This window comes from Acanthochromis polyacanthus, chromosome 17 (genome assembly GCF_021347895.1).
Source record: "Acanthochromis polyacanthus isolate Apoly-LR-REF ecotype Palm Island chromosome 17, KAUST_Apoly_ChrSc, whole genome shotgun sequence".
NCBI lineage: Eukaryota > Metazoa > Chordata > Actinopteri > Pomacentridae > Acanthochromis > Acanthochromis polyacanthus.
In genome coordinates, this window is record NC_067129.1 from 5219462 (window position 1) to 5232470 (window position 13009).

General features: G+C 40.1%; 1 protein-coding gene across 1 annotated transcript in view; it reads right to left on the reverse strand.

Moving 5' to 3' along the window:
- rapgef6 (Rap guanine nucleotide exchange factor (GEF) 6) overlaps window positions 1-11459 on the reverse strand; it is a 166884-nt gene extending 155425 nt beyond the window's left edge. The window contains exon 1 of the mRNA XM_051937182.1: window positions 11014-11459. The gene's annotated coding sequence lies outside the window, so the exon portion shown is untranslated. The remainder of the gene's footprint in view (window positions 1-11013) is intronic.
- Between the last annotated feature and the right edge of the window lie 1550 nt (window positions 11460-13009).

Below are 13009 nucleotides of genomic sequence, written 5' to 3' on the forward strand. Positions count from 1 at the left end.
TAACTTAGACATGATTCACTCTGCTTCAATTTTGTCGTTTTTGGAGGTACACGAAGAAACTAAACAGAACACGAAGTCTTTTGGTGGCATAACTGCAAAGCAGCACAAACACAAGAATAAATCCTCACAACACTGTAGGGCGTCGACACATACACATGGCCTCTGCATAGACTGAATGCAGGAGTATAAATCCAACACACAGTGGGGATTCTGCTTAACGGTCAAAGAGTTGAATCTAACTTCAACACAATACAACATCGTCCGGCAGTAGTGGATTGATTACTTCAGCTAGATTTTGTGCATCATAGTGTATTTTGTCACCACTACCTGTAGCAACACACGCATATTCAGCCCTGTGATGCAATATAATCTGAATACTTTCATACCTGCCATTTGTGAGAATGAAAATGACTCATTTTCCTGTGTGACTACTGCTCTGGCTTAAAGGTGTGAATTATGTTTAGGAAATGGATCATGGCATTAAATAAAAACGGAAGTTTAGTTTTGTAGCAATCAGAATGGCATCATGGTGCATTTGTAAGTCAGGAGTTTTTGTATTTTCCTCGTTTGCATTCTAATAAGAAAGTTGATTTTAGAACGGCACACACAGACGCTCTATCACAAACAGGGAGTGTCAGGTTGTACATTTTTTACTCGCTTCTACCAAATTCTCTCGTTGACCTCATAAAAAAAGCATGACCTCTCGCTCCCGCTTTCTATTGTTTCTGTCTTCTGACAACTCTTTAAAGTTTCATCTGAAGTTTTCTTTCTGTATCCACACATCTGCCCTGCTCTCATTTCACTCTTTCAGCCCAACTTTTGATTATGTCGCTGTGGCTCTCTTTCCCTGCTGGCTCTCCAGCATTCTCAATTTAAACATCCATATCCTCCTCCCTTCTCTCTCCAGGACATCTTTTTTGATTGCCTGCCAGCATCTTTCTCTCTCTCTTTCCCCTCATGCCTCTTCTTCTCTGTCACCTCTTCCATAAGGCAACAGCCTCCTGTACCTTTACTGGAGCTTTCTTAAATATAAAAGCATCCCTCCCTTGTGTTTTCCCTGTTTTTCGCATCCATCAGCTCTATTCCAACCTATTTTTTTTAATTAATCAGGGATTTCTTCTCACCTTTTCATCCCATCTTCTTGCCTGTTTTTACTCTTTTGCACTTTGTGGAGTATAAAGGCTGTAATTTTCCCACTTGAGGCACATTTTTTTTATTTTCTCCCACTGCTCTAATCATATGTTAGTCTAGCAGGTCTGTTATAAACTGTCATGTGATTAACAGTATGCCACTGTGACAGGAAGTGTCACCAAGTCAGTTTCGCATCAACAGATGCTTAAACCACAGGTCCTCCAACACGGTGAGAAACTAATGCTGAACACCATCCGAGTGCCCAGAAATTCTATGCAGTGTTTTTCACACACCAAAGTCGAGCACGAAAATGTGTTTCTACAAGAGCACAGCAATGTATGTGGTATTGGATTATAAAGACCATTAATTTGAAGCTTTTAGTCTGAAAGGTTCATTTCCTCTTCTAAAACATCCCTTGTAAATTATCCACCTCATCCACCTGGATTTGGTCCCAGCAGAAAAACACATGACATAACTCTTAAAACGTGTCTCAACAAATATAGTTTATCACGGAACTGTCATCTTTGAATTGAACAAGCAAGAACTTGATCCTCCCTCATCATATGAATAACAAAAAAAAGATCTGTCTTATGGGTAAAGAAGTACACCTCTATATTTATCACACCTACAAATCCTTAAAATTAGAATCAAGGCTTCCAGGTTGGGTGTCAGGAGTTAGAATGGATGGAGTCCGTCTTATTTAATCTCTGACATCTTGGATGTGGAGTTCTTTATGCAAGTTAAATCGTGTGGTGTCATCATACCAGCTCTTAAAAGGTCTGGGAGGAAAAAGGGTGGATGCATAAGGGATTTAAAAAGATCCCAAAATTATCTGTAATAATCCTTCTAGGAAAATTAGCAACATAGGGTTTCAAATACTGATGTGTCCAGGTCTGGGTGCCAAAGCAAAGAGATGCAATATGAAGACTTGAGAAGAGGTACTTTGGTTCTGGAAAGACGTATCAATGACAGATCAAATACAGGTTTTCAGGAGAACCTTAAACCAACTGTGACACATTTCAGTGGAAATGTTTCGGTTTGATGTAGCCTGAGGAACACTACAGCTGGCAGTCAGCTATGAATTCTGCATCCTATCACAGACAAGGTCAGACCATCTGTTCAAAAAGTTCAACCAGGAGTGGACCTTTCAACAGCAGAACTATCCTAAATACATTGGCAAATCCACCAGGGATGCATCAAGAAGAAGAACTTCAGGGTAATAGTCAAAGCTAAGATGTGAATTGATGGAATGTACTTATGTTTTCCACACCAGTCTATGTAAGTTGTGAACAGACAGCATTCATGTTCTGCTGATCTGAATCTTGTCCTTTTTGCTGAGATTTTCCTTATTTCAATATGTACTTTTGGTTAGATACTTTCAAGTTTTGACCAATGGTTTTAGAAAAGGCCAAAGAAGCAATACCACTCTCCTTAGAGGAATGGATGAAGTGCTTTGGCGTGGAGGCTCAGCTGCCAGCCATGCCAAATACTGAATTCTCCCCGCTTGAGTCGTGGAACTCTGGGGTGCGGTGGACCATCTCAAGTGTTTCCGAGGCTCCAACCAAAGCAAGTGATTACACAAATCAGGAAATTCAGTACCTGAAGGACCTCACCAAAGGCGCTTTTCCACTAGCACCTACTCGGCTCTACTTGGTTTAGGTGGTTTTACATTACAATTGAGTACCACCTCATTGTGGGTGGAGTCACCATAGCACGGCGGCCCAGAAGTCCCTTATCGTCATTTGTGTGAGACACAAACGCAACACAACAATGAAGGACATCAAGGCGATGGTATATCTGCTGCTCGGTCTCTGGCTTTTTGTCAGATTGCCAAGTTCCATGAAGAGCAATGCGCACTGTCGCTGTTGGCAGTTTTTTTTTTTTTTTAAATGGCGGGTTTGGTTTTCGTGAAGGAGTCGCTCTCGTGTGTCATCACTCCCTGTCCAATCAGTGGCCTGCAGTCTGCAGACGTCACATTATCGGCTCGACTCACCTTGCTCGGAACCCTGGTTGAGTACGTATGAAAATAGAACCTGGTACTATGTCCTAATGGAAAACCTCACAAACCGAGTAGAGTTGAGCCGAGTAGGTGCCAGTGGAAAAGCGCCACAAGTAAACAAGGAACTCTCTGGGTGACCTGACACTTTCAATTCGTTTGACTTTTGCACATGAGAAAGTCACTACTTCTTCAAAAGTTGTACAAACTCCATGAGAAAGAAGAAACACCCAACAAGAAAGAAAACTCTAAATGAAACAATGTCTGATAAATACGCCACAACAACTTTGTTTAGAGCACAGCCAACACTAAGAAGCCACAGTCAAAGACAAACACACATTATTTAGTAGTGCTAACAGTATATTGCAGACTGATTCAATTTAGTCCTGCGTCTCCTTCAGATAAGAAAGTAATTCTGAATCTATGTCGCACTTTGAAGACCATCCCCCAGGCCTGTGTCAGAATGACGCTGGTGTCAAACTGGTTTTCACTGGGGCTGTGTGTGAACATGTATGTTTGCTCACACTTGTCTGGATGCAACATATTCACACATCGAAGTTGGAGAAATCAGCCCAGGAAGAGGTGTCTTCACTGTGATTGGAGCTAAAACAGGAGCTGGGTAAATTCACAGGATATTAATACAACAGCTCCTAAAGCCTATAGAGAACTCATTTCTGCAACACTTTTTTGGACACTTTTCATTATTAAGAAATAAAGCCATTTGCTGGAAACTTTAACAGGCACCATTTGGCTCTGGAAAGCTGATGAAATACATGGAGAAATCAGAAACAGCAACTGCGTTCAACTTAGTTTTACAGTGCAGGTCAAAAGCACAGATGACCTTCCTCACAAAATTAATTAATTAATTAGCAGTTACATAAGACATAATTCTTTATTTCCTGCTTCCAATTTCTTCCCAGTCAAGCATGATTTGAGCACGGCGCACACTTAAAACCCACCACTCATCAGTTGAACTCTTAAAGGTTTTGTCCTCCAGTCACACTCCAGTAAGTATGAATCCATTTTCAGAACACTAGTGAGAACTGAATTAAATATTTGAAGGATGGCAGCCTTGTTTACCACACAGATGACACAGCCAGCAGCTACGCGTACGTTATGGAAAGTAGATGGAAAGTATATGTGACCAATCGGATGCCATGACAGAAAATAGCAGTCTTTATAATTACTGCTATCAGGCGGGGCTCTGTGTCACCTCCACATGCTTCTCAGGTCCTCCTGCTGTCTTTATCGCTGAAATAAATAACAGTGGAAGTGCAATTGAGGTTTTCAGTACCAGCAACAGAACAATGCCCGGGGCAACACTGACGGCAGCTGAAGTAACGCTGAGGAGAATAATAAAGGAAGGAGAAGACGAGAAGACTGAGTTATAAATGAAAAAATACGGCACACATATTGTTTCACACACATGCAGTGTTGTGTGTGCATACTTTACAGAAACACACACACACAATTACAGGTCTGGCTTTTGTCAGTTCCCACAGTCCTCTTTGACCTACATCGACTTGCATACAGCAGTCAATAGCAGAGTGAAATACCTGAAACCGAAAGATTCAATTTCAGTCTCACCTCAGAAAAGTTTTCTTTTGACTGTTTGACTTCACTTTTTTCAAAAGAGGAACACAGGTGTCTTGTCGAATTTTGGTTTACCTCAATCATTTTCAAATGTGTTATGTATGATATAAGAGTTGAAGCCATGCAAGATGAAGGAATTGTCAAATAAAAAAAAAAAAATTTGATAAAAAAATTGGATAAAATAATCTAAAAAATGATAATATAAGTGCCAAGGTGGCAAACGAAAGTCCTTTTGAGGCCCGTATGCAGGTGAAAGGCTGACAGCAACTTCATGAATACATTAGAAACATTAAACTGATAAAATGAAGAAAAGTTTGGCATCATTTTTGAAAACAAGAGGCATCTAGCATGAGTAATTTAGAGTCTTCTTGCTCTAAATCAGGGGTGTCAAACATGCGGCTCGCTCCGGCCCATGGGATGACTTTGTAAAGTGTAAAAACTACAGAGAGGCGACAGTAAGTGCAGACTGTAAATTTGTGAAACTGTAAATTTAAAATTATTTCTAGATCTTGACAAGTTGTTTTGATCATAAAGTAAAATAATAAATTGTTCATCGCTTTTGTCATTTTGTGCCTTGTTTTTGTAATATTTTGTCTTGTTTTTGTTGTTTTTGGTCTGACTTTTTGTTTTTGTCATTTTGTTTCTCGTTTTCATCATTTTCTGGGTTTTTTTTTGTCTCGCTTGTGTTTTTGTCTCATTTTTACCACCAGGCAAAACTGCGTTTTTACCGCCCGGCAAAACTGCGTTTTCCGGAAGGTATTGTTTTGAGCTGCATGGTCTTGGTTGGTTGGTTGGTTGGTTGCTTGTTTGTCTCTAACAATTTGGTTTCCGCGCGATAACTCGATCAAATATTGATGTAGCCTCACCATATTTGGTACACAGGTGTACCATAATAAGACACAGGCCAGGTTCGAATTTGGTGATCTTGACCTCATTTTCAAGGTCACAGGGGTCATCTTTGTCGCCGGGCGGTCCAAGTTTGGTAAAACTTCTTGTTGTCATTTTGAGTTTGTCGTTTTGTGTCTCACTTGTGTCGTTTGCCCATTTTTTCTTGCTTTGTGTCTTGTTTAGTAATATTTTGTCTTGTTTTTGTTGTATTTTGTCTTTTTTTGTCTGACTTTTGCTGTTTTGATCATAAAGTAAAATACTATACCATTCAGTTAAAGATATTTTAGTTATTTATTTTATTTTATTTATTTCATTCATTAAAAACAATACAACATAGCATCTGTTAAATGAATGAAAAGATAGGTGTCACTAGGAAACTGTGATCTGTAAGTTGTAACGTGTAAATGATAAACTGAGGCATAATGTTCTTGAATTTTCATTTATTTTTCTTATGAAATTTCAGGTTGTTCATGATGTTTTGTAAAAAGATAATTCCTTAAATGTACTTTTTCTTTGCACTAAAACAAATGGGAATATTTGGATTTTTTTTCATTAGGTAATTATGCTGTGATTTCCCTGGTGCGGTCCACTTCAGATCAAACTGGGCTGAATGTGTCGCCTGAACTAAGATGCCTGTGAGCAGACAGAAGCAAAAAGAAGGCCAACCTGGGCAGCAGACACAAACAGTATTATCCTGTGCTGTGTCAGCACTGAGCAAACCACTTTCTTTGGTAACATCTGCTGAAACACACGCAGCCTCTTTTGAAACATTTCTTTGCGAGCGCTCCAAGAACACGGCATCGACCACACACCGGCCTGCTTCTCCTCCTCCGCTCTGCTCATAGCGGCTCAAATGCTCGCTCAGAGGGCAACAAGCCACCACTTGGGTCTGTGTTTCTCTTCCTCTCCCTTAACTTGCACCTTCCCTAGGGAACTTGTGGCTTTGTGACGGCTGGAATTCCCATAAAAGTCCGATCCGAAGCGGGCGCAGCCAAAACCGCCATAAATCACTCCGGCGTGATTTGTCGTCCGTTCCCACCAGGGCGTCTTCTGGATGGCAAGGAGAAAGGTGGGCAGGGAGGGAAGAGCTGTTCAGAAAAGCCACAAAACTGGGAAAGGTTTGACGAGGCATTAAAGCCGCGGTGGGAGAGATTAGCAACCGAGCCAAACATCTGCACAGGAGACAGACCTACCTACAGCGCCTCTGGAAGCATCGAGGAAATACAGCTGACGCTCTCAAACCGAGAGACTTCTAGTGAAGCACAGCTGTGAAATTACACTTGATTTCTCCAAGAACAGAGTTTTTGGAATAATAAGGGATAGACCAAATATTGGCTTGGCTAATTATCAGGGCGGATATTTGGCATTTTTCCAATTATCGGTATGTGTATTTGTAGGAATTGATTATTGCTAAATTGAATGTGCTACTTCAGGTCTGATGCACCCTGTGGTCTCAGAAATGTCTCTCAAGCAGCAAAAACTGAACCAGAAACAAAAACAGTTGCCACAAACCAAGAAATTAGCTCCTCTCACGGTGGCTAAGGCTATGCTAACAGCTAGCAGCTAAGGTAGAAGGCAGCCACAAATTATTCCGAAACAGAATCTGGAACACAATAATTACTAATACTTTGAGATCTGGACCTTCGTGGACAATAAAAGCGATGGAACAGCGAAAGATTAAGAAAACAGAGAAGAACAGTAGACGTCACTGGAGGAGACAACTGATCAATCTCAGCTGATCCAACATGAACACAGGAGAGCGATCACTCCTTATTTATATTATACATGTTCAGTTATAGTGAAGCCTGGTTGTGAATGGCATGTTCTCTGCCATCACATGCTGTTGAAATATTGCTTTCAATGTATTCTTTCTTGATGCCTTATATCAGTCCTAGCATAATAGTAATTACACAGCAGCAACAAACTAACAAGAAATAACTTTCTTAAATGCAACGCGACTCATTCAGACTGATTTATCTGATCAACAGTCTATAGCTGAAAGACATTCAGTTTTCTATCATTTGTGATGAAGAGCAGCTGCAAATCCTCACACAGGAGATTCTGGAACCCGAAAAATGTCAGTTTTGCTTGAAAAATGATGGAAACAATCAAATGTTTAGCAAAATTGTTGCCAATTGGCTAAAAATGAGTAAAAATTGCACTTAGGGGTTGTTCACTTTACATGTAAACTGTACTGATTACTAATGTTGTTTGGGTGAATACTTTTACTGTCTTGACACAAGGGATCAAATAAAACCAGACAAAGTTTGACATGTTTGCACCAGGAAAGACTTGTATTTTCACAAGCACAATAAAAAAATGCCCACAAAACTGGTCATTGTTTATCAAAAATACTGCCTTAAGTGCACTTTTACCAGCACACGTTGGCAGTATTTCATCACAATAAATATGATTTGGTTTTAAAGGGCGCATTATTTGCAGGCTGCAGAATAATTCAAAGCAGAGGCCATTAAAGAGAATAAAATTTCAGGTAACTGACTAGACTACAACCTTCAAAATTAGATCTGTTTCAGTTCAGCGCTGTCAGATTCATTTCTGATACACTTTGTTCTAAAAAAAGAGACGCCACCGACTACTTCTATTCAATTCAATTTTATTTATATAGCGTCAATTACAGTCAAATTGTCTCAAGACGCTTTACAGAACCCATATGCCTGACCCCCAGAGGAAGCCCAAAGGCGACAGTGGCAAGGAAAAACACCCTGCTTCTGCAGCCACATAGCAGCATCTTTAAAACCTGTAACAGATCTGCAGATATTCTTAATCACAAGTTCATCCCTAATGGGTACGAGCGGGTAGACAACACTCTGATCTGTCTCTAAAGTCACACTTTTACGCTTGTGAACAGGACCAGACTCATTTAAAACCACATAATATCATCACTGGCAGTGTGGTAGAACTCAGGGAAAACAGAGCAAACATGCACATCAAACAAAGAGCAGAAAACAAAGCCAACACTGATGTGAACGCAGCTGCTCACATCTGGGATTTAGAGGAAGATGCGTCAAGTTCCCAAGGTTTGCTGAAATATCCAGCATTTCTCACAAGTTTGGAGAGCATTTCTGAACCTGCAGCATCTTATGATTGTATTTTTGTTCACATCAAGACAAACAGTGAGTCAGTTTCAACCTGTACGGTTTGTTTGAGGGTGTGATTAACCGCTGGGGAGAGGTTTAAGGATTTTTATCTGTCAGTATGTGGTGGTCACTTACTTAAGGTTTGGTGAGAGCAATGTAACCACTGCTTATGTCCGTCTGCTAAATAAATCACAAGCGACAGGCTCAGACAGTTGCAGTCTACGACGTGGCTTTGTCCCGCTTCTCTAGGTTTTGAGCTGAAAATATAGAGATGTTCACGCCCTGACGTCTGGCTCAGGGATATGATTTAGTTGCAGGTATGTCGGGTGTTTTACGACCGCAGGCGCTGATTTGCATTTTAGAATTTTAGCACTGACAAAAGCTCCAAGAAGTACCCAACCCACCTGTAAACATCATGAACAACTGCAGCTTGTTCCCCTTCCCTACAGCCAAATTACAAACTGTGAAGTAAAAACGTGGATTGCTCTTCAGTGAACCCAAGAAAATTTTGTGCTCGCTATCACGCGTATCATATATTTGTGGACTAAACATGGTTGTTATGGGTTGTTCAAGTGTGCATAAAAGCCCTCTATGAAGGCGTGAAAGAGGCTTTCTACCCAGCATGCGCCCACAAACAAACAAGAAGATCAGAGCCGTGCAAAAAAGGACCTTCTTTTTCAAAAGCGTCATGCAAAGCTGAAACATTTTCTGTATTCTTGATGGGTGTTTTGAAATGTGCTGCCACTTCAAAACTATTAGCAGCAGCTGAACATGGAAGGACCGGAGCTATTTTGGGGCCGGAGAGCGTAACTAAAGCAATGACAAGCCAGCTGTGTTTCTGCAGCTTCATGTAGGGAGGAGAAGGAGGAGGAGGGATGGGAAAGCAGCGATGATTAAATTTAACTGGCTTCATTCAGGCTGAGGTTTGCACAAACTATCTCCCAGGCTTAGACATAAACCCTGTGATGGGAAGCTGTGACAGTATGTTTTGACAGAGTCTGAGGAGACTTGGGGTGCTCAACATCTGCAAGAAACTGCTGCTGACGTTTTGCCGTTCTGCCCAGCAGTTTCTTTATGCAGTATGGGTCAATGTTGCTGTCGGCTTTTTTTTTTTTTTTTGTCTATTATGAAAACCGATAAAATAATGCCGATATTTCACCTCCATAAATATGGCATTTCTTCCATAACTGAATTTGAAGTAGTTTTCTTATTTTGCACAGACAATGTTAACATTTGGAAAGCCTTGTTGCATTTGAGAATGCATCCAATGGGGCATCACAGTAAAATTAGGCATGATGTGTTAATTCCATGCAGGAGATATGTGATGTTACCTAAAATGAGTTAAATAGCCCACATATATTGGTATTGGTAGATATCGGAATCAGAAATTGAGATCTGGACAATATTGGCAATGCATATCGGTTATTGGGAAAAAAGCCAATATCGGACATCCCCAATTAGGACCAAAGTGACAGATAGATAGATAGATAGATAGATAGATAGATAGATAGATAGATAGATAGATAGATAGATAATTAACCCCAAAGGAAATTCAATTGCCATGCACCTTAAGTAGTCTACGACAACTGTTTTCCTACCTGTCAAAGTCATTTCAAATCACGGTGCCTCGACATGCGTAAATACTGTATATTGACCTTCAATACATTTCATATTTCTATAGATTGTAAAATTAGAAGTGTTTTTATAGTATTGTGAAACGTGTTTTCTCAGAGTATACACTAACCTTTAATGTTAATATTACTAACCTGCCTGTCTGTCTGTGTTTAGCAAGACTGAGCCCAGGATGCAGTGCAGTAATAAATATAAAGGCCAAACATAACCAAAAAACCCCACTTCTGGCCTTGAATTCCTCCTAATTCAAAACATTCACACATGCACAGCTGTCTGAAGGACCCAGCAAGGTCCCTGCACCTCAGTTTGGGCACCACAGAAAAACCTCTCATACATTTGAGGCTAAACTTTTCCATCTGAGTGTTATTTCTGCTCTGGACACTCAGCCAAGTGCTCCACAAAGACTTTCCAACAACTAGCTTGCTGTGTTTTTTACAAAACAAGTAAGTTTAAACCAAAAAAACTAGCTTGATGTGTTTTATTATGTTTACCAGACTGTCATTTTGTACTAAATGGAAAATGGCTTTCCAGAAAAAGTACGAATAAAGCAGTAAAACCAACTCATCTGAGCCCTCTGACAGCGAACAGTGGAGTTCTCCTGCTGCTAACAAATGTTTGATTTCTGGCTAACATTAGCAGGGCGATGCTAATTAAAGAAACGTTGGTTTTGTTTACCTCCGCTGTCCGCAGCGAGGGCGGCTTCTTCAAAGCCTGTTTAAAAGAAGTTTCCACGGCTCCGGTCATTTTCATAACTTCGGCTCAAATCCACCGTCGGGACTCTGTGGGTTTCTCCTTGCTTGCTCTGTAGCCGATCCGGGCTTTGTACTAGCTCACATCCCCGTCGGTTCCGTTCCTGCCGAGCCGAGCATGGATGGAGGAGTTTACTCCACTCGGACCGACCGGGAGCTCCAGGAGAAGGAGGGAGGGAAAGGGGAAAAAACTTTCACTTTCAGCAAAAGTCGCCCGTTTAAAAAGCGCCGAAGTGTGACAGAAAGATGAGTCTGTGGGATGTGTTGTCCTGAATCCTGATCATCTTTGGGTGAAGGAAATATCCACCTCGGTAGCGAGCGGTCCGTCAGATCCAGGAGTTCAGATTTGATCCCTCCTCCTGCAGTACCGACGATCAGAGAGTTGACGACATCTGTCTGCCCGGAGAGCGCTGCGTTCACGGGCTGTCGGACAAAACGCCCTCCCAATACAGCACGTGTCACTTCACGGACAAGTTAATTAGGCACACATTTTGACTTGGTATGAAAGTTAAAGAAGTTCCTTTTGAAATGTAGCATCAAATACACGTAGAAAACATGCTTATTATTGAATATTCTTGTAACTGTTATCAGTGTATGCATTTTAAAATATTTTTGAGTAGAAATTAAGCATTTTGATTTCTTTTTTGAAAGTAATGATAACAAAAATTTCTTCATCAAACCACATTTTGGACATTACCTCAATCTTGCACCATTATTAGAGACCTTTAAAACAAGAAGGTAGTTAAAATGAACTATATTTCCATCAACTTTCTTATGAATAAATGATGTTTTACACTAAATTGTGTCGAGCTTTCTCTTTTTTCTTCTTTTTTCTTTTTGGGCTGCAAACACCTTTGTTTCGACACACATTATTTAAAAAAAATACTTTCTTTTTTGTTTATTATTGATTCATTTCTCTATTTTATTTTATGTTATTTTGAAGTATAAACACCTTTGTTTTGACATACCTTCTTCAAAAAAATACCACCTTTATTCTGAATGTATTACTTTGTTATTTTATTTTATTTTAATAGTTGTTTTGGAGTATAATCACCTTTGTTTCGACATACTTTCTTTAAAAATATTGTCTTTTTCTTCATTCTTAATTTCTTTTATTATGATGATTATTTTTTGTGATTTTGGAATATAAAAACCTTTGCTTCAACATGCTTTCTTTTTTACTTTCACCTTTTTCTTTTCTCTTTATTCTTATTTTATTTTGTCTGTTGCTTTGGCAGTTTTTCCCTATAAGATAAATAATATGTTGCTTATTATTTCAAATATCACACAGTGTAGATTTAACGGCATAAAAAAAGGTTTATGGGGTTTGAAGATGCAATATCCGAGCTTTATTAAATGCAGCATAGATCCTCCCTCTGACTTCTGACACTTTTGAAGGCAGACTGCTACCAAACACGGCTACTGCTGAAAAAGCGGAATAATCCGATTATCGTAATGCATTTAAACGCAACACCTCACTCCAGGAATCCACGTTTTCCGTAGAAAACCCAACTTTTCTCTCAGTCTGTATTATTTCAGGATTAAAACCTGAACTATTACAGCAAACTAGGGTCTGATTTGGGCTCTTGGAAGCTATTTCAGTGAAGAAAACGAGAATTAGAGTTGCTGTCAGTGCGAGGAAACATACGACTTGCTGCCAGTGTGTTTGCTCTCAGCCAGGACACTCCTTCCTTTATTGCATAACTGCGGTGAGCTCGGTTCTTTTTACCTCCTGCGCCCAGAGGAGGGTGGGGTGGCGTCGCAGAGCAGTTTCAGGGTGGTAAATTCAAAGGTGGGTGAAATGTGCGATCCAGATGGCGATCACTGGAAGTCAAACCACCAGCGATCAAAACAAAAAGCGTGCAGAATAAGCATTGATTCATAGCTTCCCTGAAGTCTGTTTAAAAATTTAATAGCAATAA